Source organism: Oryctolagus cuniculus, chromosome 14 (assembly GCF_964237555.1).
Source record: "Oryctolagus cuniculus chromosome 14, mOryCun1.1, whole genome shotgun sequence".
Taxonomy (NCBI): domain Eukaryota; kingdom Metazoa; phylum Chordata; class Mammalia; order Lagomorpha; family Leporidae; genus Oryctolagus; species Oryctolagus cuniculus.
The window spans coordinates 17,900,712-17,928,634 of record NC_091445.1 but is presented as its reverse complement, the minus strand read 5'-3'; the positions used below and the strand labels follow the sequence as shown (position 1 = coordinate 17,928,634).

The 27,923-nt window shown below is 42.5% G+C and overlaps 1 protein-coding gene across 1 annotated transcript in view; it reads left to right on the top strand.

Annotated features, from left to right (window-relative positions):
- Nucleotides 1–24,798: 24,798 nt before the first annotated feature.
- The window catches only part of MCTP1 (multiple C2 and transmembrane domain containing 1), a 627,604-nt gene continuing 624,479 nt past the window's right edge, over nucleotides 24,799–27,923 (top strand). The window contains exons 1-2 of the transcript XR_011381926.1: nucleotides 24,799–25,244; nucleotides 27,780–27,842. The gene's annotated coding sequence lies outside the window, so the exon portion shown is untranslated. The remainder of the gene's footprint in view (nucleotides 25,245–27,779; nucleotides 27,843–27,923) is intronic.

The following is a 27,923-nucleotide window of genomic DNA, read 5'->3' as shown; positions in this document are numbered from 1 at the left end:
TGTTGAGTTGCTCTCCATGGTAGTCAACACCCAGTGAAACCTTGTTCCCTCTGAGGACTGAGTTACCAGCACTTTGCTTGTAGCCTACATTTGGGATGAAGTAAGGAACAGAAAGGGCAGCAGCAGTTGGGGAGAGAAGATGTGAGTGGGGATTGAGACCCCATCTGGGAGCGAAAACTTCGAGCAAGGAGGAAGGGGAGCATGAATGAGGGAAGTTCACATAGTTCCTGCCAAATCGATGTTTATGACACACACCATGTGCTTAAGGGCTCTGCCTATAGGACCTCCCCCCTCCCCCATAGGAACTCAATGGTTCTCAAGGTGGTGTGGAGGAACCAGGCAGGGAGTTAGGTAGGAATAAATGAGTGGGGAGATTTTCTCGTAGTTTCTGTCTCGCAGTCCTGCATTATGACACCGCCCCCCTTGCTTGCCAAGCCAGTATGCCTACTTTCCCATCATGCCTCTTTTCCTGGCTGTCTTATCCGGGACTGGGAAGGAGGAGATGCCATCATGAACACACGGAAGCTAAACTCCACGTGGAGATGCCATGGAACTCCCACCACACAGCCTCACCCACACTAAATCCTTCCCCAAATCCATCCTGTTTTGTATGTTCAATTAAGGTGTCACCCCCTACCTCATAAAGGGGACTGTTGGACATGGGAATGGCCCTTCCTTTTTGGCCTGCCTCTTGCCTTCTGTCCTCTCTCCTCCAAGGCAGCTCTCTGGCCCTCTCATGGTGGGTATCTCTACTCATGAGGTTGCCCACACCCACACGTGAATATATATTCACTCTCTCACTTTAATAATAAGTCCTGCTCTCATTCTTGTATGCTACTTCCACCTCCCCTTTGAATTCTTATCTCCCACGGGGCAAGAACTTGGCATAACTACTGCGAGGTATGGGAGGTAGCATATCCCCCCTCACCATCCAATTAGTAAGACTTTGTCTTTATGCACCAAAATAAGCTTCCTTTAATTCTATTAGTCCGTGAGCTTTTGTAAATATCCTCACAGCTCTCTCTCCTAAAATCCTGGGTATTATGGAGGGGAGGTGGTGGACTTCTCTCAGTGTGTGAGTCCTTTCATCTACTCTTCAGGGCTGGGGAGCATCCACAGAAGGCCAGTGGAATCATTTGGTCTGGCCTTGTCAAGGGAACCATTGGCAGGACTCAAAACTCAATAAATCTGTAGCAGGTTGGGTTTTAAGTTGGTGATTTTGTACGGCTCATGCATGATGGTATAAAAATCCAAATGGCCCTTGGCAGAATAAAGGTTCCCTACCCCTGCTACACAAGGAAAGGAAACACGGCCCCAGTGATTTGAGTCCTGGGACTCCGATGGCAGTGAGGGGCAAGACTGTGAGCCTGGGGTAAGGGGCCTGCCTCAAAGCACAGCTCCTTTCCAGGCTCCCATGCCCTGCACTGCACGGGCAGCACCAGCACAGGGGAAATGGGGGCAACTCAGCTGTCCTAACTCAACCCAGCTCCAAGGCTGTCACTTCTTGGCATGGATGAGCCCTTCGACACCACACTCCAGGTTGGTGATCATGAGATGAACTTGCTGTTGTCAAAGAGGTTTTCTTCTGGGAGAAAGGAAAGACTGAAGAATTAGGGTCGTATCTTAATAGCCACAAAGGGTCCAGATGAGCTGAAAGTAGGCTTATTGGGTCAAGATGGATGGATGGTCTCTGAGAAGGGGCTAATTTAAAGCTGAGTTTATTCTATTGTATTTCTAGAAGAATCCCTGTATCTCATTAAATATGAACTGACACTGCACAATATGAAATAGATGGACCATGAGAATGGGGATGATTGACAGACAAGAGTCTGTGTAGCTGGCACACAATTCCCTAGGAATGGTGTATGGCAGAGGGCATTTGGTCCAACAGTTAAGTTAGGTGAGATGCCCATAACCCGCACTGAAGTGACTGTGTTCAGCTTCCAGGAGGCCGCAGCTGATGGATCAAGTAATGGAATTTCTACCACACATGGGAGACCTGGAATGAGTTTCCAGGTCACTCTTCAGCCTGACCCAGCCCAGCAGTTGTGGCCATTTGGGGAATAAATTAGCAGAGAGGATCCCTCCTCTCCCCTCCCTTTCTCTCCCCTTCCCTCCCCTCTTCCCTTTCTCTCTCTCTCCCTCTCCCTCTCCCTCTCCCTCTCCCTCTCCCTCTCTCTCCCTCTGTTTCTATATCTCAGCCTCTCAAATAAAACAGAATAGTGTGCATGAAAAATATGGCTTGGACACTGAATTGATGTCCTATCTTTATTCTTTTCATAAAGAAATGTCTCTTATATAGCAATGTCTCCATGGCAATGCCATTCCAACTCTTCCTTTAATTTTTACAGATATATTTTAGACTACATGTTCTCTATTACAGTTATCTTTCACTGATTCCACATTTCTGTGGAAATGGTGTCTTTTTGAAACCCAGCTGGGAGATATAAAGTAAATAAGCAAGGCAAGTGAGTAGTCAAAATAGATCAATGCAGGCTTTAACTCTAAGTGATAGCCTAGAGGAACACTCCAATTCTTGTTGGCTGAATGAATGAATAAATACGCCTATTTATGAATTTATTTTAAGGAGCTTTATCTAATAAGCTTTCCCCAGTTGATAGGAAATTAGGAGAAACATTGTAGAAGAAATTAATTGGTAGAGTAAGAATGTCAGGAATGAGCATACTGATAACTGGTGGTAGGGCTAGGGAGGGCATCTGAGAAACTGATGTTAAACTCATGCAGATGTGAGAATGAAGAAAGGCGCAGCTGTCAAAGACCTCCACTCAGTGTAGTGTAGGTGGTCCCTAGGTCCCTAGTAGCAGGACCACAGCCAGGCCCACTACAGGACTTCTGAATTGGAAACCCTGATAGGATGTGCAAATCAATTCGTTTTCCATTCCCCTCAGTGATTCTGATGCCCACACAGGCTGAGGTCCAGTGTAGATGGTGTAGAACATCTTAGACTTGGGGGGCATCTCTGCATTTCAGCAGAGAGAAGTGAGTGTCTGTGACTTGGAACATAGTGGAAAGGTTGCTTCTTATGGAATATTCTGTCCAAGAATCGAGGGAAAGTTACTGGCAGGTGAGCATGCGTCTTGTTTCCTTGGACAGTCCTGGTTTAGACGTGTTGTCTAGAAGTTATAAATAGCATTCTTTTCCATTCTTGAAAGTGTCCCCATTTGGTTGATAAATTCTATGGCCACTTTATTGGTAGGCTTTATGATGATTACAGTCAAAATTGTTAACCTCATGCCGTGCAGAGGAATGTCAATGACGGAGCTGCACTCTCTGGTCATTTCTCCTCCTCACTCCTTGATGATGACCCATAGTGATAATTAGCTTCTCCCTACTTTTCTTGCCCAGACTTACACATGACCTTTCTTTGGTCACAGGTGTATTCTCAGCCTTCTCCAAGTTTAGTTCTTATCCTTTCCAAACAAGACTTGCAGACCACCATATGACCCCATCCATGACACACCTACTGTCAGTGACAGAGAAGGACCAGAAACCAATGCATCTTCCCATTCCAAGGAACTTCATTCCCAGTAGATTTGCTTATTAGTAAACACGCTCAATCTCACACCCCTCTCCCCCAGCCTGATCAGATACATTTTAATTAATGTCACAATGATATCTGCCTTGATTGAATCTATGAATGGGTTGTTTTATTGAATTGGCTGTTAAAATTATTTATTTTTGCTAAGACATGTTTGATAGCCGGAGGGTAGCAGTTAAAGAAAAGAGGTTAAGTGTCTTGTCCATGACCACATGGATGATTGTTTCAAGAACTAATAAAAGAATGCAAACGCTCTGGCATGATTTCTTCTCTGCTTGTTCTTGCTTGGATGCCCAAAGCCAGTGGAGGGGCAGTTTCATGGTTACCTCAATTCTGGAGTCAGATGTTGAAAATGGAGTTTGCTTTTATGGGTGAAGGTATGAGAAAAATTTTCTTTTTAGAAAATTATATGCATTGTATGGCCTTATATTTTTTTAAAATTTATTTATTTGTTTAAAATGCACAGCAAGAGAGCGAGAAAGAGAAGAGATCTTCCATCTGCTTGATCACTCCCCAAATGGCCACAATGGCCAGGGTTGGTCAGGCTAAAGCAAGGAGCCAGGAACCCCATCCAGGTCTCCTGCAAGAGTGGCAGGGATCCAAGTACTTGGGCCATCTCTTGCTGATTTCTCAGGCACATTTGCTGGGAGCTGGATAGGAAGTGGAGATGTTAAGATTCAAACCACCACACAAATGAGATGCCAGCATTATGGCAGCAGGGTAACCCAAGGTGCCATAACACTGACCCCAAGAATAATTTCCTGAAGCCACCTTTGGGATGATAAAAATGAAAAATACCATTATACAGAACTTCCCAAGTATTTTTAGTAAAAAAAAAAAAAAAGTGATTTTTTTTCACAGTCCAAGTTTCATGTTCAAGTGAAACAATAGAATAAGCTTATTTATGCACATTTTTGACATCTCTCTTTATAATAACAGGAATCTTATTTTAGTCACATGATTTTTCAAATGAGTGAGTACTTCCTCCCACTTCACGGCCGATGCTGCCAACGAGGACCTAGGAGAACAGGATGACTGGGTGCTCGACAGCCCTGACAGCAAGAGGGCCAGTGTTGTGGTGCAGTGAGTTAAGTGCCACCTGTGACACTGGCATCTCGACATCTCACATCAGAGAGCTGGAGCCAGTCCTCGCTGCTCTACTTCCAATGCAGCTCCTTGTAAACGTGCAGGAGAAGGTGGCCTGAGTACTTGGGCTCCTGCCACCCTTATGGGAGACCTGGATAGAGTCCCTAGTTCCCGGGTGTGGACTGGCCCAGCCCTCATTGTTGGGGGCACTTGGCGAATGAACAAACAGGTGGAAGATCTCTCTCTTTTTTCTTGTCTGTAACTCTGCTGTTCAAATAAATAAATAAGATCTTAAAAAATATTGGTAGCAAATGGCTGTAGTTCTCATTTTCTTCCACCTGCTCTGAGTCTGGGAGGAAGTATCACTCTGTTTCAAGACTGGCGTCACACTTTGGGCATCTTTCTTCCCAATAGCCCCATGGTACAAGGGCATCCCTCTACACTAAAAGAAAATGAAGAACCTGGGCAAGGATGAGCATAAAAACATACTTGAGGTGCAGGGTTTGGGACAGCACAATTTTCTGTTTTGCTCTATAAGAAAATATAGGTATTAGGTTGAAATTTGATATTATAAAATTTGTACTTGTTTTAATGGATAAAATATTATTAACGTGTTAATACAAAGATTTTTATTTATTTATTTGAAAGGCAGAGTGATAGAGAGACCCAGGTCTTTCATACTCTGGTTCACTCACCCAATGGCTGCAATGGCCGGAGGTGGGCCAGACAGAAGCCAGGAGCCTGAAACTCCATCTGGGTCTCCCATCTGGGTGGTAGGGGCCCAAGCACTTGGGCCAGCCCTCACTGCCTTCCCAGGTGCTTTGGCAGGGAGCTGGATTGGAAGTGGAACAGCCAGGACTTGACGTATTATTCTGATACAAAACGCTGGAGTTGCAGGTGGCAGCTTAGCTCACTATTTTAAAACATCGATCATTTAACAAACCATATTTAAACAATTACCTGACATTAAAGGAGAGACGTGCTTCTTTCAAGAAAGTGCCTTTCTCAGCTGACCTCTTTTTTTCAACACAAAGATCATTTGTTAAAATGTGTGTTGTTGTATTCCTCCATGCTATTTTTTTATAACTTCTTAGAAATGCCACAGCTGTATAAATGGTTTGAAATTTTTGTACATGTTTACTTGGAAAAAAATTGTGTACCTGCAAGGAGACTTTGACTTTGAGCACATTTATTCAACATCTTACAGAAAGAAGCAAAATGAAGCCAAACAAGCACCGTGGCCCCAGAGAGTTGAGATGAGCATCCCCATGGCGCAAAGACCCAACCCAGGTTTGTGGCCCCCAAATAGACAGGCATAGAGTCTGCTTCAGAGGCTTAGATGGCTCCAGCCCCTTTTGTTCCTGTCACTTTGTTTTCAAAAGATTAAAAATAAGGACTTATTTACATTAAATCACAAGTTCTCTACGTACATTTAAAATAGGACATACAGAAGAATATAATAAGAATAGGAAAGATCATGAAAACCCAGGAGGAGCAAGAATTCCTCAGAATGTAACATCGATAAAAACCTAAACATAATTGTCATTGCTGCCATGAAAATCCTGTACCACGTGATGAGCAACTCAAAAACCATGCACAACTCAGGAAATAGTGAAAAGCAAGGCAGTACAGTATGAATATTAGGGCAAGAGACCTGTTAAGATCCCGTCTAATAAAGAAAAAACAAAGAAGAGACTATCTCTTCAAGGCGTCTGCTTACTATTTAAAGGCTGATTCCTCACTAAAGTGAACTTAAAAGCAAACTTTAAAAAATGGAAAAGAAAAAAAAAATCCTAGGATGTGATATTTATGGCTTAAAAACACCCTGAAGTGTGAATTCAGTTTTACTCAAGAGAAGAAAGGCAGTTTATAAGAGAAGTAATATTTAAAACAGTTCCAAGGATGTAGAACAATTTCAAACTGAGGATTCGGACTCATGAATCAGGGTCATGCACCTGCACTTTATCCCGTTGGTGCATCACGTGTTGTGAAACCACAGTGATAGCTAAGTGGGAACCAGGGAGGGGTAGCTCTTGTCAGGGTTCATAGTCTTCAGCTGAATGAAGATCAACGAAAAGAGAATTAGTTGAATGATATACACTTAATCTGAACTCTTAACATCTTAGAAATGTAATACAAGTAGTCTTCAAACATTTCACCGAGAGGCCAACATTGTGGCACAGTGGGTTAAGCAGCCGCCTGTGCGTTGGCATCCCGTATAGGTGCTGGTTGGAGTCCCAGCTGCTCCACTTCTGATCCAGCTCCCTGCCAATACACCTGGGAAAGCAGTGGAAGATGGAGCTCCAGGATCCTGTCTTCAGCCTGGCCCACCCATGGCCACTGAGGCCATTTACAAAGTGAATCAGCCAATGGAAGGTGTCTCTGTGTCTTCCTCTCCCTCTTTCTGCCTTTAAAATAAAAATAAAATGTTCATGGAAAATGTATATTATGAAAAAATTATGCTTAGATTTGCACAAAAAATTTTTTTAATTTTCTATGAGCTTTTTAAGTACCCTCAGATCAGTGCTTTGAGATAAACCTGCGATTATCAGCGTAGCTTATTTGCAAAGATCAAACCTGATTCAAGTAGACCTTAAAGTACTTAGTCACGAGCCAGCATGTATTGAGTATTTATCACATTTACTGAGCATGTATTGAATTATTTATCACAAGCATTGAGATAAATGCTTTACATGGATCATGATCTTTCCAGCAACCTCTGGAGGTGCCCTTACCATGATTGTCCCCATTTTGTTGATGACAATGCTGAGCCCCAGAGAAGTTCTCTACTTGTCCAAAGGTCACACCATGCATTGTAGTAAAGTTAGTATTCATGTTACTTTAGGATAAAATGTCATTATTTGAAATATCAATTCTTAAAACACTAGATTTTAAGTATAGTAAATGAATGATAACACAGAGTGTGGGGAGGTGTTGAAAATATTTTTAAGTAAAAAAATCCAAAGATTTCACTCATATACAGTAACGTTTTTAATACTTTCTCTATATGTTAACTACTAAAATCAGAGAAAACATGTGGTATTTGTCTTTTTGGGTCTGGCTTATGTCACTAAGCGTAACAATGTCCAGTTGCACCCATGTTGTTGAAAATGTCGGGGTTTCATTCTTCTTTATGGATGAGTAATAGTCCTTAGCTTATGTACACCATGTTTTCTTTATCCAGTCATCAGCTGATGGACATCTGGGTTGATTCCATATCCTAGCTATTATGAATTGAGCTGCAGTAGATGTAGGGGTACAGATAACTCTTTATATGCCAATTTCATTCCCTTTGGGTAAACTCCCAGGAGTGGATGGCTGGGTCATATGGTAGGTCTATATTCAGATTTCTGAGAAATCTCCATGCTGTCTTCCAGCACCCACCAACAGTGGATTAGAGTACATGTTTCTCTACACCCTTGCCAGCATCTGTTGTTTGTTGATGTCTGTATGAGAGCCAATCTAACTGGAGTGAGGTGAAACCTCACTGTGGTTCTGATTTGCATTTCCTTGATGGCTAGTGATCCTGAGTATCTTTTCATTTGTCTGTTGGCCATTCAAATTCCATGCCTGATCATATCCTTAACTGGGTTTAAACTTAATATTCGAACCAGGCAGCCTGACCCACGAATCTGAATGATGAGCCACCGTACTATTAGAACTCAGCTAGGCCTGTGCCGTGGCTCACTTGGCTAATCCTCTGCTTGCGACGCCAGCACCCTGGGTTCTAGTCCCGGTTGGGGTGCCGGGTACTAGTCCCAGTTGCTCCTCTTCCAGTCCAGCTCTCTGCTGTGGCCTGGGAGGGCAGTGGAGGATGACCCAAGTGCTTGGGTGCCTGCACCTGCATGGGAGACCGGGAGGAAGCACCCAGCTCCTGGCTTCAGATCGGTGCAGCACCGGCCATAGGGCCATTAGGGGAGTGAACCAACAGAAAGAAGATCTTTCTCTCTGTCTCTCTCTCACTGTCTATAACTTTACCTATCAAATAATAAAACAAAAGAACTCAGCTAGGCAGTGAAAAAAATATATGTTCCCTGCCCTCTTGTAGCTTAAAGTCTAACAGATTTTTTTATTGTAAAGGTTAAATAAAAAATATTGAATTCATGCCTTAAGGCAGAGGCTAGAAATTAAACCATGACTCCTTTTTTCCTGATTTTAATATATATTTTAAATTTTTTATTTAAGTCATACAAGTTTCATGTATTTCATATATACAGATTTAGGAACAGAGTGATACTTCACACCCTACCTGCCCTCCCGCCCACCTTCTAACCCTTCTTCATCCCTCACAGGCATTTTTTAAACCTTTAAGTATCATGGAGACCAAATATGAGGGTACTTCAGGAAGTTCCTGGGAAATGGAATTAAAAGTCAAGTTTATTTTGGTGCCAAACTTTTTTGAAATATATGTATAGTTTTTTTCCATAGCGAAGTTTTCCATGAACTTTTTGAGATACCCTAATTATTTCAAATTTTATGACAAAGAGGAATGTTAACTCAAATGTCAGCAGAAAAATGCAGCCCCTTAAAAGGCAAGGAAAACGTGGGAAAAAATAGCAAAACAATAGTTTGCAATTTGGCAAGTCCAGGGAACCCTAGCAGATATAAATAGGCAGCATGTTGGTATTCAAAGAAATGCCGGCTATGGGAGTCAGTGGGTTAATTTTACCATGGTGTAGGGATGCTGTCACACAGAACTGCCATAGGGGAGACCAGTCGACTTCCTGCTGAAAGGGGCTGTCCCTGCCGTCAATCTCTCCCCTGCTGGCTTCCCTCCTGGAAGTTCCTGTCTTTGACTTCCGGCCTCCGGAGCTGTCCTTGGTGTCCACAGGATTTATTGGAAGGTGCTAAACATTTTCACGCACCTGGGTCTCTCCTCACACCTCCCAGAAGCCAAGCTGGCCTCTTATAATGAAAATGATGCTAATTTATTGAAAGCACGAAGCAAAGCAAATGGGGGACATAGTGATCTTACAGGCAGTCAAACACATTGGAGGCTATGAATCATTTTCTTCACAAACTTACTTTGACTAAAATGAAATTTGGAATAAATGCTCAGGCTGTGATGGTGTTTATTTTAGTCTCACATCTCTGGATCCCTTCATTGGGTTAAAATTCTTGGCGGAGGGATTCAGAATCCCTGCTCTTAAGAGCTAGAAACATGTTCCCCGTTAGTTGTTTTAGATTATCCAGATAAATTTAGCCCCGAGTGCTATTTGCTCGGGCAATTACAATTTACCTCTTAAAAGTGCTGTGTTCTGTTGGAAGAGCAAAGGGGAGATAATTACTCTCCAAGCGCGAAGTTGGCACTAATGATTAGTAAGGGCACTTGTCTCTACCGAGAAGGAGGTGGGGACAGTGTTCTGTGAAGAAGGGGTCTCACGTTTGCTGATCTAGATGGACATGTTTGCACTCCAGGGCCAGGACCCAAAGAACGATGCTCCTGACAATGTCCTTACTTTTCTCAAGTCCGAATGATACACCCCAGGGATGCTCGTCTTACAAACCCAAAGCTCTACTTGAGTCCCCATTTCCTTCATGAAGCAGAGTTGGGCAGTGGCTTCCATGAACTATGGCTGAAAAGTCTTATCATGCACCGACTTTACAGAAAGAAACAACAGATGGGACATAAAACATGCTTCAGTGGATTCACGTCTGACCTCTTTCAGCTTAGACACAAACGACTTGCATAGTGATATTTTATTTCTTTTTCACATTTCTTTTAGTGTATATTAGTGTGTTACATACTCACTTAAGTGGCCAAATTTTTTTGAGGAAAGCAAGTTTAAGGAAATAAATAATTGTCAGAAGCATGTACATTGTATTATACTAATACAATTATTATATAATTATAATAGCAACATAGTTTATATATTTGTGATTTTAATGAAAATGCATGTTTCCCTGGCTGATATACAGGAGTCTTGAAAGAGTTTGTGGAAAAGTCATATTATAAAGAAGCTATACAATTCGAAAAACATTTTTGCACCAAAATAAACTTACCTTTCTGTTGTATTTTCCCATGAGCTTTCTGAAATACCCTGCTGTTGGTTTAACCACCCCCACCCCTCCCATGTTCATGCCCAGCCATGGTGTGCAGATTTGTTGAAAAGAATGATGATCATCATACTGAAAGTAGTGTGGGTCAGGTTTGATTTTGAATTCTGTACTTGAATATTTTTTAAAGATGTATTTATTTATTTGAAAGTCAGAGCTACAGAGAGAGAGGGGAGATGCAAAGAGAGAGAGAGAGAGAGAGAGAGAGAGAGAGATCTTCCATCCTCTGGTTGACTCCCCAAATAGCCACAATGTGTTAGAGCTGGGCTGATCCAAAACTAGGAGCCAAGAGCTCAAATTCTGGATCTCACGTGGATTCAGGGCCCAAGTACTGCTTTCCCAGGCACGTTAGCAAGGAGCTGGATCAGAAGCAGAGCAGCTGGAACTCGAACCAGCACCCATATGAGATGCTGGCATTGCAGATGGCAGCTTAACCCACTGTGCCACAGGGCTGGCCCCTGTACTTGAATACTTTTCTGTGTCATCCTAAAATGTAGAAAAGGAGAAAGAAAATGCTGGTATTTGCTCCTTTGCACAGGAAAGGCCTGGCTAACGTGATGCAGAACAGGACTCCGAGGGGAGAGATCCCACAGAGCGCTTGGGCTAATTCTCAGAGGAGACCACCATGCACTTGTTAAATCCAACCAGGCAACTTGAAGGCTTAGCGGGAAAGTCTGTGGGATTTATCCACCCTTGAGAGAAAGACACAGCTTGTTTATCTTCCCCGAGATGTGTCTGAATGTTTTGAGAAATTGTGATAAAGAAAGGAAGCATTTCAAAGCAGATGAAAATTATTTGGAAATTGTTATCACCGCAGTGCGACAGACCACGCACTCGGCTTTTACGTCCATGTGGGCTTGTTTCCTTACGTGATTTGGTTTTAGTGTTCATGCACACTGACTGGTGTTGCTCTGTGGAACTGTAATGTAGTTTCAGATTCAACGAAGAGAAAATGACTCTCCTACACTTAAAAAAAAAAGGTATGTGTCTCGGGTAGGAAGGAGATTTTTGAAGCGAAAGAGCATTTGTTGCCAGGTCAGTTCTCAGCTAGGCCACGTCATTCGGTGAAGGAGGAAGGCCATGACCTTCTGTGCTGAGTGTCGGGAATCGCATGAGTGCAAAGGCCAGGACAGAGCCACAGGGACACCTGGTCCAGGGATCGCCCTTATGTCCAGAGGAAGGGGTTGCGTGGAGGACCCCCGCACACACCATCAGTTTTCATAATCACTAATTTCAGCATAAGGGGTAAGGGCAGGGCTTGCAGTTTGGAATAGAAGAACTTCAAATCCCATTACAGTCATTTGTTTGTTCATCAAGATTCCAATACGCACTCCAGTTTTGAACTTATCCATGGTATTAGCTACTCACTCTCTGACCACACTCGTGCTGTTAGACAAATAACTTCTAGAGCTTTCATGGCTGTTTGTAGAAAAGTTATTCTTCCCTGTAGGGGTCAAGAGTGAGGCAAAGGGGCCTTGTGGGGCGAAGGGGACAGGGAGATGTCACTCACAGGCTGTGAAGTGTCCGTTCCTCAAGGCGAGTGAGTCTGGAGACCCAGTGATCAGCATGATGACCAGAGTCAATGATAAGATGTTCTGCACTTGAAATCTGCTACCAGGCATAGGTTGTCAATGCTAATTCCCTGTCATGGCTAATGCAGGCCCTGGGAGGTGGCAGTGATGGCTCAGTGACAAGTGTTCCTGCCACCCACTGGGGAGACCTGGATCGAGTTCTTGGCGCCTCGTTTTGGCCCCTGGCCATTGTGGGTGGGCATTTGGGGAGGGAACCAATGAGTGATAGCACTTCTCTCTCTCCCTCCCTCTCAAATAAATAAAAATTGTTTTAAAAAACAAGGTGTATACATTAAATATACACAACTTTTATTTGTCAACTATGCCTTATTAAAACTGGGGGGTCCAGGGAGGGAGTGAATGACCTGGGGACTCAGAACAAGCTCACCTCTACCCAGAGATGAGCCCTCCATCAGCGGGAGTAAAGAGAGAGCTCTGTCTTCTTTAATCCTTTTTCCCCCTCTTTCCTCCTTCTCTCCCTCCCTCCCTCCCTCCCTCCCTCCCTTCCTTCCTTCCTTCTTTTCTTTTGAAAATATTTTTCTATTTGAAAATCTGAATTAGAGGGAGGAATAGAGAGAGCAAGAGTGAGAGTGCACACACACACATGAGGAGATAGAGAGAGAGAGAGAGAGGTCCTCTATCTGCTGGTTCACTCCCCAGATGGCTGCCGCAGCGCTGGGCCAGTCCTTCATCCTTGTCTCCCATCATGGGTGCTCCCTCTGCTGCTTTTCCCAGGCTGTTAGCAGGGAGCAGGATCAGAAATGGAGCAGGGGCCGGCGCTGTGGCCCAGAGGGTAAAGCCACTGCCTGCAGTGCCAGCTCTCTGCTATGGCCTGGGAAAGCAGTAGAAAATGGCCCAAGTACTGTGTCTTCCACATGGGTACAGGGGCCCAAGGACCTGGACCATCCTCCACTGTTTTCCCAAGACATAGCAGAGAGCTGGATCAGAAGTGGCAGAGCCAAAACTTGAACCGGCGCCCATATGGGATGCCAGCGCTGCAGGCTGGGGCTTTAACCTGCTTCAGCACAGTGCCGGCCCCCCACACTGGCATTTGAGAAGTACCATCCCTGGACTACAATCTTCAATGTGGTCTATCTGTAGCTATTTCCTTTCAAATGTGTAGGATTATACAGGGGGCAAACCACATGCATACATCATCCCCTTAGATCCTGAATGCAAGCAAAGGAGAAAAGCAAGACAGGTATTAGCATTTCTTTTTTTTAAAAGATTTATTTTTAATTTATTTATTTGAAAGTCAGAGTTACACAGAGAGAGGAGAGGCAGAAAGAGAGAGAGAGGTCTTCCATCTGTTGGTTCACTCTCCAGTTGGCCTAAATGGCTGGAGCTGCGCCGTTCCAAAGCCAGGAACCAGGAGCTTCTTCCAGGTTTTCCATGCAGGTGCAGAGGCCCAAGACTTGGGCCATCTTCAACTTCTCTCCCAGGCTATAGCAGAGAGCTGGATGGGAAGTGAAGCAGCCTGGTCTCAAACTGGCGCCCATATGGGATGCCACCGGTGTTTCAGGCCAGGTCGTTAACCCGCTGTGCCACAGCACAGGTCCCAAGTATTAGCATTTCTATGTTGCAAATGAGACAGTGGGGATCTGAAAGGCCACTGCCCTCGCCAAGCCATTCACTGAGTTGGCAAATGAGGTCCCCAGCACACTGCCCTGTAGGTAATGTCGCGGCATGAAGAGTTGGTTTATAGACGTAGAGTTTGTAGAGTGCTCCCTCTTTTATCTTATACCACTCCTTCTCCCCAATAAACCTGTGCAGCAGGTAGGGCAAATATGATTAAACCTGTCTGACCAAGAAGAAAACTGAGACCCAGAGAGTGAACTGAATTGTCCGATGCTGGAAAAATTAGCACCCGGACCCTACCTTGGGTTTTTCCTAAATGCATGTGTTGCCTGCTGTCTACTCGTACTGAGGTGAGCCACTCATGAAGTTGCGATGAAGCATAAATATTTTAATAGTTTTGATTATGTAATCTTTTTTAAAAAGATTTATTTATTTATTTGAAAGTCAGAGTTACACAGAGAGAGGAGAGGCAGAGAGAGAGAGAGAGGTCCTCCATCTGCTGGTTCACTCCCCAGATGACCGCAATGGCCAGAGCTGTGCCAATCCGAAGCCAGGAGCCAGGAGCTTCTTCCGGGTCTCCCACATGGGTGCAGTTGGGCCATCTTCTACTGCTTTCCCAGGCCACAGCAGAGAGCTGGATTGGAAGTGGAGCAGCCTGGACTTGAACCGGTGCTCATATGGGATGCTGGCACTGCAGGCGGCAGCTTTACCCCACTATGCCACAGCGCCAGCCGCTGATTATGTAATCTTTCAGTAATACCATCAACTGGTTCTTACCTACATTTGACTCTCTCACCAGAGCAGCAAGTAAAATTTTTCCTCAAGTCCACTGCACTGTTTTTGTAACGGGGTATCGTAAAGGATTTTGTAAGTTAATGCTTTAATAACCATTCTCTTGAAGGTCATGGTCACTTTTGAAATATGGCCAGCAGATGCCCTGGCCCTCTCTCAGACCTAGCCACTGCTCACACCCTCTTTCTGCCTGGAAACTTTCTTAGTCTGTGAAGCAGGCGCTAAGGATTCTGACTTCTAAATTTGCCCTTGCTAGCATCTACACCCAAGTTTTGTCCATCATTGCCTTCCTTTTGCCTTCATGGATTCCCCCTTGGGAATGAACAGATCTCCCCATTGTCCACCACTAGAGTCATTCTGATAGCTCTCAAATGAATTTTTGGTATTTTTTTCCCTGAGCCCCAGATTGACTCAGAATCTTGCATATGGTGAATAGTCACTGTATAGTTCCTAAATTAAATTTCTACTGTTAAATACCTCATTTCTTCAATGAATATTCATGTGTCCACTTTGTACCAGGCAATGCTTTAGGTGCTTGTGATACATCAGTGGATAAACAAAGTTATTATTACCCACTTGGACCTTGGTACTTATTTTTCAATTGACAAAAATTGGGTACATTTTATACCACATGATATTTTGGAATGTGTTTATATTATAGGATGGTTAAATTGAGATGATTAATATGTTACCTCACATACTTACCATTTTCCATAGTGAAAATACTTAAAATCTACTCTCTTTGCCATTTCCAAGAATATAAAACATTAATATTATAATGCAGCATATTGTACAACAGATCTCTTCAATTTATTATTTTCATCTAACTAAAATTTTGTGTCCTTTAACCAATGTCTCAGTTCTAACCCCTCTACCCCCACGCTCTTAGTAACCACCACTCTACCCTATACTTCTGTGAGTTTGACTTTCTTAGATTCCACTTATAATCAAGCATGATCATGTTTAATTAACCACTCCCTTGAAGGTCATGGGACTTGTCTTTCTGTGTTTCTTGTTTCACTTAGCATGACGTCCTCCAGATTCATCTACCTTGTGGGACATGACAGGGTTTCCTTCTTTTTGTAAGTCTGAATAGTATGATATATGCCACATTTTCTTTGTCCATTCATCAGACAATGGACACGTGGATTGTCTGGCTATCTTAGCAATCGTGAATGGTGCTGCAATGAACCCATGTGTAGTTCTCTCTTTGACACACTGATGCCATTCTCTTTAGGTGTATACCCACTAGTGGGATAGCTGGACCTTCCTTTTTACTGGCAAAAGAGGTACAAGAAATCATAAATATAAAATTATAAAAACTATGTTTTATATGAGAAGCACTATGAAAAAGAACAGGATAAAGGGGTCCAGGATGCGGGCCGGCGCCATGGCTCAATAGGCTAATCCTCCACCTTGTGGTGCCGGCACACCGGGTTCTAGTCCCGGTCAGGGCACTGGATTCTGTCCCGGTTGCCCCTCTTCCAGGCCAGCTCTTTGCTATGGCCTGGGAGTGCAGTGGAGGATGGCCCAAGTCCTTGGGTCCTGCACCAGCATGGGAGACCAGGAAAAGCACCTGGCTCCTGGCTTCGGATCAGTGCGATGCGCCAGCCGCAGCGCGCCAGCCGCGGCGGCCATTGGAGGGTGAACCAAGGGCAAAGGAAGACCTTTCTCTCTGTCTCTCTCTCTCTCACTGTCCACTCTGCCTGTCAAAAAAAAAAGGGGGGGGGTCCAGGATGCAACTGGTGAGGGGTGGGGTACTAGGACTTGTGGCTATACTTTTCTATTGGGTGATCAGGGTTGGCTTTTACTGAGAAGGAAACATTTGGGAAAGCCTTAAAGGATGGGAGAGATGTAGCTATCCAGGAGCATTACATATTAGGTGGAAAAACAGCCATTGGCAATGGCCCAAAGGCAGAAGGGTGCCTGGTGTATTCCAGGAGCAGAGGAAGGAAAGAATCAGAGAGGAAATGAGAGGCTGGATTATGTAGGGACTTGCCAGCAGCCCTTATACAAACTTTGTGTTTTATACCTTGTGAAATGGGAAGCCATTGGAATACCACGAGGTATTGTATGTGTTTAAAGGAGCACCCTGGCCAACACACTGAGACTAAGCTAAGGTGCCTAAGAGCAGAACTGGAGAGACCACGGACAAAGCTATAGTAGTGCTCTGGGCAAGGTTTGGTCATGACTTGCACAAGAGTGGTGCTCGTGGAGCCGATGAGAGGCGGGTGGGTTCAGGATGCATTTTGAAGACAGAGCCGTTAGAATGTCCTGATGTGTTAGGCATGTTGGATATGAGCAACTGGCAGGACCGAGTTGTCATCAGCGGAGATCAGGGAGGCTGCAGGCACAACATGTTGTGATGGGGAGGCCAGAGGTCATATTCGGACACATTAAATTCAAGACAACTATTTCTCTCTCTTCTGTCTCTAAGGCATTTTCTGTTTTTTTTTTTTCCTTAAAAGCACACATCATCCTTTATTATTTAATACTTACTTATGCATGTGTCATAGCTCCCGTTCCAGAATGTGTGCGCAGCAAGGGCAAAGACCAGCTATGATTCATCTTTGCGTCCACTTAGCACCTGGGACACTTCTCTGCATTTGAGAAGTGCTCATTATTGATTCTCTTGCTTGCACTTTTGGTTTCAAAGTGAAATTACTGACATAAAGGTAGCTCCTGTCACTTCTTCTTCTTAGTTGTTCATTTTCTACCAGAAATAATGTCCCAAAGTTTAATCCCAAAGCACCAGGAGATAATGTATTTACTGAAATAAATGCAGTCCCTCTTTAGAATGTTCTCCTAGTAAAAATAGCAAGATCACCTCTAAGTCAAGTTGATCCAGTGATTTACAAACTGAAATATATTTTTTAGTTATTAGATAGAGGAGTCATGAGGGTACTTCAAAAAGTTTGTGGGAAAGAGGAAAGAAACATTTATTTTGAACTAAAAAAAGTTCGAAATCCATGCATAGGTTTTCCATATACACATTTTCCACATACTTTTTGAAGACCCCTCATATGTTGATATGAAAACAATTATTTTTACTGTTCTCAGTGAGCTCAGTGTAATAGCCATTCTCCCTCCCTCTTCATCTCCCTCTTACTCCTGATTTTATCTTTTTTCATTGTCAATTTAATATAATTGAGTAACTCAAGGAGAAATAGTTGCCTGAAAGTCATTTGCCATGGTATCATCAACAAAGATTATTGAAATACATTCATAATAAAATCTGAAACCCCAAATCAGATTAGTCAATATTTGAAGAAAATTATGTAAAAGCGATTCTGTCATCTTGCATCTACAGATTCAAGCTGGGAATTCTGGAATGTGAGGCTGGCAAAAATGAGCAAATCCAAAGATCCCAAGAGCTTTTCTAGTGAAGATGCATGCCAGTCTGATATATAAAACAATCTTTTGATCACAAGGTTGCTAACAAATTCATTCAAATGAAGTAATATTTCTATCTTAGATTACTCTTAGAAGGAAGCAATGTTCCATCATGCAATGAGTTTGTGAGACTCTCTTTCTATCTGTCAGTTGTTTTCCAATGAAAGGTATGTTTGCTTTCTTCCTGTCTTCACTAAAATCCAGGGTAAGGGTTAATTGTGATGGCATATGCTTCGTATTCAAGAAATATTTTCTGCATGCTCATAATATTCCAAGTAACTTAATTGGTTTTCCTAGTAATTTGGGAGGTTGTCACTGCTAGTCCCATTTTTCAGATGTAAAGATTGCAGTCTAAATGGGGTAAGTGATCACAAGTAAATGGGATTGTAGGATTGTAGCCTCCATGATGAAAATGTCTCTTCTCCTTCATTGCTAGAATTCCAGGAGTTAGCACGGATGCTCCAGTGTTTCAGTAAATACAGCTTTGATATAAGTTAGGGAACAAGCTGAACACCGCTGCGACTCTTCTACCCTTTAGCCTGGGAGTTGGGGTCCCACATTGGAGTGCACTGGGTTCAATTCCAGGCTTTGGCTCCTGCTTTCAGCTTTATGCAGTTCAGCCCCTGGGAGGCAGTGGTGATGGCCCAAATGATTGAGTTCCTGCCAAGCATGGGAGAGACCTGGATTGTATTCTCAGCTCCCCGCTCAGGAACTGGCTCGGCTCCAGTTATTGAGAACAATGAGGGAGAGAACCAGCAGATGGGAGCTCTCTCTGTCTCTGTCTCCCCATCTCTCACAAACAAAACCCCACAGTTCTTCTAATATCACGCCTGTATGTTGACCCCATGATACTCTTTGACCTTCATTCTTTCTTAGAAATGTTAACATGTTTCCATGTCACCTTGACATTCTGGCCAGAAAAACAAGTTTTTATTAGAAAACTGTGAAAGCATCACTATGCAGATGTAACGGCTCAAAATACAGTTCCATGGAAAATCCCCGGAGCCCACTTCCAGAAGCAGCAGCTCTAGGTTAGGTGTGATCCTTCCAGACACCCTGTGCCCATCTGTAGTCATCAGGGCTTCCCAGGGGAATTGACCCAGGAGAATGCCAAGCTTCCTGGTGTTGTGATTGGTATTTGGTATTTTCATATATTGACTTCACTGGTTCATTTAGGTTCATTTAGGTGGGAATGGCATTTATTCACTATCAGTCCTCTGCATCCGGGTGTTTTACAATATTCAGGTCTTCTTTTATAGCGCACAAAAGAGCTTTAAACCTTTCCTAATATACTTTTTTTGATTTATCTTATCAAGTCTGTTCACTTTAGTTTCATGTTCTGGTAGTTTCAAATATATATATGTAGTTTCAAATACATATGTGTATATACGTATATAAGTAAGTAGAATGGGAAACTATTGACTGGTATCCATCAATTAAACTTGTAGCTGACCCCATCACTGCCTTTTCTTGTTATTTCCTTTTTTTTTTTTTTTAAAAAAAAAAAGCTTTTATTTAATGAATGCAAATCTCATAGGTACAGCTTTAGGAATATAGTGGTTCTTCCCCCAACACCCACCCTCCCACCCCAACTCTCATCCCACCTCCTATTCCCTCTCCCATCCCATTCTTCATTAAGATTCATTTTTAATTTATATACAGAAGACCAACTCTGTACTAAGTAAAGATTTCAGCAGTTTTCACCCACACAGACACACAAAGTATAAAGTACCGTTTGAGAACAAGTTTTACAGTTAATTCTCATAGTACAACTCATTTAGGACAGAGGTCCTACATGGGGAGCAAGTGCACAGTGACTCCTGTTGTTGATTTAACAATTGACACTCTTATTCATGATTTCAGTGACTACCTGAGGCTCTTGTCATCAGCTGCCAAGGCTACGGAAGCCTTTTGTGACCACAAACCCCATCAGTATTTAGACAAAGCCATAATCAAAGTGGAAGTTCTCTCTTCCCTTCAGAGAAAAGTACAACCTCCTGTCATGGCCCCTTCTTTTCACTGGGGTCTCACTCACAGAGATTTCTCATGTGGGATATTTTTTGCCACAGTGTCTTGGCTTTCCAGGCCTGAAATGCTCTCATGGGCTTTTCAGCCACATCCGAATGCCTGAAGGGCTGATTCTGAGTCTTGTTATTTCTATTTCTTTTTGACTTGGGTTTTCAAGTACACAATGATATCATCTACAGATAATTGAGAAATTGCCTCTCGCCTCTTCTTTTCAACACTGACCCATACGACTTCCTTTGGAACACTCTGGCAGACCCTTCAGGTAGCTGTGCTCTCCTCTAGCAACCAGCCTGATTCTTCACATTCACAATGTTGCTTCTGCCATTGCTTTACTCTGGATGGGATTAGGCTTGGGACTTCATACACTGACACACACCACTATATCACAGAAGAAGGAAGAATCCATCTTTTTCTATTCTGCTAAGATTTTTATATTTTAAATTGGGAAATGATAGGGAATTTGCTACATGCCTTCTGAGTATTAATTGATATCAGTTAAGAATTAACATTGAATATTCCTTTAATGTCCTAATGTCAAACAATATTCCATGGTGGAGATGAATCTAAAGGTATTCTGGTATAGTATTATCTTAATGAACTACTGACTTCGATTTGGGAATTCATTTATTAATGACACTATGCTATATCAAAGTAAAAATCTATAGCTTTCTATTTTCAATTCAGCAATGTTTTGGTGACCAATTTCATTCAATAATGTCAGTCTATCCATTTTGTTTTTGAACGAATATATTCTATGTTTTGCATAGAATTTCACAAATAAATCACAATTTGTATTGTCACTGCAGTGTTGAAAAATATGCCCATTTTTCCAATTTTTTTTTCCTGCAATTATTGACCATTGCTGCTACTTCTAACAAGGCTGCAACACAGAACTTGCGTGTATCTCTTATTGTGTGCACAGTGCTTTATGAGAAGTGGAATTGCAAAGTCATAAATCATGTGTATTTAGATGTTTTGATGCTGATTTAGTAAGCAGCTATAAACTTCACCCTGCCATTAGTAACAACTGTGATTCCCATTCCCCATGCCCATACCAACAGCTGATGGCAAGGTATTTTATACTTTGTTCATCTCTATGAAAGAAAGCATTTAAATTGTATTTTAGTTGGGCTTAAATTCTATTTTTTTCTCTTTTCCTGGGGCATTTCTATTATGAATTTCCTATTCACAACTCCGTCTATTACTCCATTGGGTTGTTTGAGTTTTTCTTATCAATTTCAAGAGTTCTTTATAGTCTCTACATTTGAATCTCTTGCCTGCTATAAGTTTTGCAAGTATTTCCTCCATTCTGTTTTCTACCTTTTAATTTTGTTTGTGACGGCTTTTGTTGTATTTTGTTTAAAGTTGTGTGCAAACTTATTCAACTTTCATTTTATAGTCTTTTTTACTATATAACGTTAAGGGTTTTGTTCCTCTTTTCTCTCAAGGTATAAACCTGTTCTGATGTATCTTCTTCTAATGTGTATTTGCTGCATTTGTGTATAGTTACGTGTAGGTCTTCATTGCACAGCATCTTTGCACAGTTGGTGTGAAGTCAGGACCCTTCTTTACTTTTCTCATTGTCCCCATATTAATTTCTTGACTAGTCCATCTTTCGGGATGTGCAGCATCATATTTGCCATGTACTAGTTCCATAGATACAGGAATCCATATTTTTATTCTTACCCATTCATCTATTTATTACTGGGTCAATCATTATTTTAATTACTACAACCTAATAATGTTTGGATATATGGAAAAACAAATTCCATATCTTTGGTCTTCTTTTAAAAACAATTTTTTATTCTTTATATATTCTTTTATTTACAGTATGAATTTTGTACTCGGCTTGTTAAGTTCAATGCATCTTTTCTTTTTTAAAAACAGTGTCTCACACTACATCTACATTAGAACAAGGTATTTGCTTATATTTAATGGAATTCAGAATATATAGTGTTACCTTGTCTTTTAAGTGGCTCCACTTGCCCATTAATAGATGCAGCAATTTCCATGCGCAAAAGAATGAAATTAGACCCTTTTCTTATGCTATATGTAAAAATCAATTCAAAATGGATACAAGACCTAAATGTGATACCTGAAACCTTAAAACACCTAGAAGAGATCTAAGGAGAAAAGTTCCTTGACGTTTGCCTTGGAGTGATTTTTTTGGATATCACAGCAAAGGCTCAGGCTACAAAAGCAAATGGGAATAAACGGGACCATATTGAACTAAAACATTTCTGCAAAGCAAAGGATATAGCCAGTAAGATGGAAAAGTAACCTATGGATAGGGACCAGGATGTAGTATGTATTTTTCTTTACTATATGTATAAGTATATATAAACATACACACATACACACACACTTATATATATATAATATATGTAAAATTAGAATATATATATTATCACCGTATTATTTAAACTTTTTGATTGGGGTTGGGCATTTGGCACAGCAGTTAAGATTCTGCTTGGGACACCCATTTCTCATATTATAGTGCCTGGGTTTGACACTGTCTAGCTCCTGACTCTAGATTCCTGCTGAAATGCATCCTGGGAGGCAACTGGTGACAGCTCAAGTACTTGGATCCATGCCACTAACTTAGGAGACTTGGAATGAATTTCAGGTTCCTGCCTTCTGCTTAGTTCATCCTTTTGCTGTTGCAAGCATTTGGGGAATGAACCAGAAGATGGGGACTCTCTGTATCTCTCTCCTCTCTCTCTCTCTCTCTCTCTCTCTCTCTCTCTCCCTCCTTCCCTCCCTCCCTTTCTCCCTTCTTCCCTCCCTGCTTCCCTCCCTCCCTCCCTCCCTTCCTCCACCTTTCAAATAAACAATCAATCAATTTTTAAAGGGTTATTGACCCATAAATACCTCTTGTTTTTTATAGGGTACAACACCATTTTTCAACACATATACACAGTATAAATTGTTTCTTTATACTTCTCTGCATTTGATTTCTTTCTGCTAATGAGCTTTTATATTGTTTTCAAGTTTTTGCTTTGACAGAGTTGCAATGATCATATATGCTCTGTACAGTGATATACCTGGTTGCAAACATATTTTTTGAATATGAGTAGCATTTTAGCAGGATAAGGTCCTTGAAGTGAGACATTTTAGAGATAATCCAATGACCCCTCCTCCCTGCCAATTTGTACCTACTCATAATATTTATACATTCATTATTAATAACATTGATAATTTGCATTTTATAGTCTCTGGCAACCCAGTGGGGAAACACATAATTTTGATTTTCTTCTGTTTGTCTTCCCTCTTTTAAAGATTATTAGTAAGAATGAACAAAAACACAGTGGCATTTGCTCATGTTCTTTGCCTATTTTCCATCTGGCGATTTATTTTCCCTTTTCCTTTTCTGAGAGATGTAGTACTCCATTGCTGCAAGTACTACCCACCCTGTGCTGGATTCTTGAGGTTGCTGTCACAAGGTACCATAAACTGATGGTTCAAAACAACAGAAATGCATTCTCCACACTCTCTATTGGAGCCAGAAATGTGCACTCACAATGCCAGTGGTGCTGTGCTCTCCCCAGAGGGTCTCAGAGAATGAGTTCTTTATGTTTTTTGGCTTTCTGACATCTGTCAGCATCCTGTGCCTTGTGGCTGCATCACTCCAATCTTTCTGTGTTATCCTACCACCTCCTTCTCTTGCCTGTCAATTTCCTCCCATTTCACCTTTATAAAGACACTTGGGACTGGATTTCAGGCCAACCAGGTAACCCAGGATCATCTCCTTATCTCAAACTTTTTAGCATAATTACATCACAAGTATCTTTCTTTTTTTTTTTTTTTCAAAAAAAAAGGTGACAATCATAAATTCCAAAATCAAAAATGGATGCAGAAATCAACCCAGAACCCTCTGACTTCAGAAATTAATGCCTGTTCCAGATTTTAAATTATCTCAATATTTTAACTGAAGTAAAATGAATAACCATAGCTTTATGTGAAAACCAAAGACCACTTAAAAAATATCTCATGTTCTCAAGCCATGGTAGTTAGAGCTTTAAAATGTATAATTGGGTTTCCCTTCTGCTTCTCTGAGTATGAGACCATGGACATTGTCTACTGAGAGAACCAAAGAGGATCAGAAACATAGTCCACTCTAGCCGCTGATGTGCCAAATAGGTTACAGGATAAAAAGTCATCTTGTTTGTAAGCTACTTACTTTAAGAAGATTTTCATGAAGACTTTGATCTCCTCATTTAAGATGGCAACAACTGACCTAAAACAATGGTGGAGGGGAAAAAGTCCCTATGTTTGTCATCAGGACCCTGGAAGAAGGAAGAAGGAGGCCATCTCTGGGGAAGGTTGGCTTTCCAGGGACTTTTCCATCTACCCCTGGGGGAGTCACTCTCCCACCTCCTCCATCCTGCTCCTGGCAGGGGTGGGAGGCCTGAGTGGACTTCCTCAGTGACTCTCACATCCTCGGGTTCCTGCTGGGATCTGTCCAGTGGGAGCTGCCCTGACTCAGAGCTGCCCCTCTGCACTGTGTCCTCTCTCCAGCAGGCTTCTTTTATACATGAAAATCATTGAACCTAGCAAGGAGCTTGTGTTTCTCTGTGTTGTATCCCTTCATACTTAACTCTACTAGAAATCAAATGCAAAGATAATTTTCACCACTTATGTGTTATAAAAGTGTCAACAATAAAGCTATTACACATTAATAGAAATACTATTTAAAAATAAATTAGGATACTTCTAAAATTCATAGAAAATGGAATTAAAAGATATGAATTTTGATACAAATATTTTAAAATCCATGCATTGTGTTTTTCCATAATACATACCTTCCTTCTTTCAATGAACCTTATGAATTCTCCCCATATTTTTGATGGAGAAGAATAGCATTGTTTTATACTTTTGCTTTAATATCTGGATCAATAAAAAGCTCAATTGTGATATCTGCTTCTCATTTGAGGTGCTTTGACATGCCATGCCATGTAGTCTCTGGAAAACTCTACTGCACGCTGTGAGAGACTCAGAGTGAAAAAGGCAAATGGCATCTTGGTAGTATTGTGAACGTGGCTTTTATCTTGCAGATCCTCAAAAGGACTTCCGAGCCCTGCATTAAAACCTGAGAGTCCTGAAAACATTTAGATGTATATCAAAGCTTATTTAAATGTGTGACTGTGGCGGAGAAACCTGTCTTGTCTGGATCCTAAGAGGTAATCCTAGGGGTTGGAGGGAGAAGCTGGGAGATAGGGAGAGAGCAGGAGAGTACGCAAGGGTTCCAGTTCACTGCTCTCGGGCAGAGGTATTGCAAAATGATTTAGGATGTGGCCACAGCCAAAACATTAGGTGGCACTCTATAGCTGGCAGGAAGAGTCTTTGACATTCAGCTTTTATGAGCCCAGCTCATTTTAAAAATTATTTATTTACTTGAAAGGCATAGTGTCAAAGAGAGGAGGAGATACGGGGGTGGGGAGATCCTCCATCTACTGGTTCACTCCCCAAATAGCTGCAATGGCCAAGGCTGGGTCAGGCCAAAAGTCAGGAGTCTAGAACTCCATTCTAGTCTCCCACGTGGGTGCAGGGGCCCAAGCACTTGGGCCATCTGCTGCTGCTTTCCTAGGCCATTAGCAGGGAGCTAGATCAGGAGTGGAACAGTTGGGACTCAAACCATTGCCCATATGGGATGCCAGCATCACAGACAATGGTTTAATCTGCTATCCCACAGCACCAGTCCCCACCTCATTTTTTGAGTAGTTCTTGCTGAGCTAGAGCCAGTGAGCCTAGGTGGCCCCTTGCAGACACTCAGCGTTGCTAGGTAACTGGATGGGGTGCAGGATAAGGGATGGGGCAGGTGTTGGGGCAGCAGTCAGCGGCAGTCAGGGAGAAGGTGAGTCAGCTGGAAGCATCTGGCTCAGATCCAGGTGAGGGAGAGCAGATGGTGGCAGGGCGGTCTTGCTCACAAGTGTCAGCAGGCACACAGGTGAACAAGGACACCTCCCCCAGAGCAGGAGAGGTAGAGGACCTTGTCCGACTCTGTTCTCCTTCCACGAGGATGTGGAAGTCACCTCCTCCCAGCCTCCCAGATACCTCCTGAGGAATAGAAAAGCCAGAAGGGAAGTGCAGCCATTGGACAGATGTTTTGTCCAAAGAAGACACTGGGCATGCCTAAAGGAGCTGTCTAAATGATTAAAGCATAATGATTGTTAAAATTAGGTTGATGATTTCATTAATTTCTCCACTCACCTCTGGTTGATTGGAGGTACTCTAGGGGAAAACCAGATTTCTTACAGAACATAAACAGTCTGTATTTTACTGCATATTTGTGTATTTAGCAGGATTCTGGAACCCAAGACACTGTTCTTTGCAACGTGAAGCTGTCTGCACAGGTGCCTAGCCTCTTGCCATATACTCGATCTCATTAATGCACAGAGGTCTCATTCACAGATGGCCTTTTGCAGAATGCTGCTTGCAATTTTGTTTCTTTGTGGAAGCCATTGTAACCACTTCAAATTAGCTCCCTAACCCAATGCTGGGGAAATTGTCCAGCGGCCAGTGGCCAGGCGGCTGCCCAGCTCCAGCCAAGGGCATGTAGTTCCTGACCTGATGTTTTTGGAGTCCAGGCAGGCTGGCATCCAACACAGCCTCACAGACAAATGACTCTTGATCCTGGAGCCATTAAATTGTCATTGGATCCAATATGCTGAATTGTAGAACTGGATGAGAAACAGATCATGAACACTGGGTGTCGTGGGAGTCTGGTGGCTCAATCCACAGGTCCCCCTACAAGGTGCTGCTTGTGAGATTACTGTCCTGGTTCTCCACTGACCGAGAATGAGAGCTGGACCGAGCATCCTCATCCCTCCATCCCTTGGTTACTCTATCAGGGGTCGCCAACAAGACAAATGCTAGCTATCTACCTCCATGGGCAGAATTGAGAGGTTTAACCATGGATGAACCTGGAAGCTAAGGTTTAGAACAAGCCTGAGAGATAGAATTCCAGGCTCTGAACCAGGGTCTGAGGAACCTACTTAGCTGATACAGTGTTATCAAATGTAACTTTTGGCATAAAAAACACCTGTACTTGGTTTTATTTTCCCACGAAGGTTGATATGTTACCGGAGAAATTGCAGGGTTCTTGTCTTCGCGCAAGAAAGAATTCAGGCATGAGACAGAGAAGTGGAAAGTAAAAGTAGCAAAGTTTATTAGGGTAGGGACATCCGCAAAAACGGATGGGCACCTCTCTAGACAGGACCTGAGAGAGAGTGCCAGGTCTACATTTAGGCCGGGGGTTTTTAAAGAAGTGGGTCATTGTCTTCACATGCTTCCTCCTGGAAAGAAAGACTTAATGGATGTAAATGTTAAGAAGCTTCTCCCTGAGTTTTGCAAATTTTCAGAAGCTTCTTCCTGTGGAAGGTCTGAAACAAAGGACTTTATGGATGCAAATGTTATCAGGCAGGAGGAAGGGAACAGGGTGTTTGAGATGCAGATACTGGGCTGCCCCTGGGAGAGTGTGGAAGATTTGTTGGGCAGAAGGGGTGGAAGGGGGCAGGGCAGGGCAGGGCATGGCTGCCCCTGAAACACCGTAGGGATGACCTTGAGATGCAGCATATGCTGGACATATATGTCTTCTCTTTGGGCCTTTATGTCACACACACATAAGCTCATAACTGACTTTCCTACCTAACAGATACATATTACAGTACTGTCTTTTCTCCCATTTTCTTCTCTCTCCTGTGGAATGCATACAGAAGTGTATTTCTACCCGAGAGTAAAATTCTACCTGAGGCCCCTTGAACTTGCCCTTGCTGCTGGTAAGTTTTCTAGGTGGGCAGTAACAAAACACAGCATGGCAGAAGCGCATGATGTTTTCAGCACTGGTTTGAAATAAAATC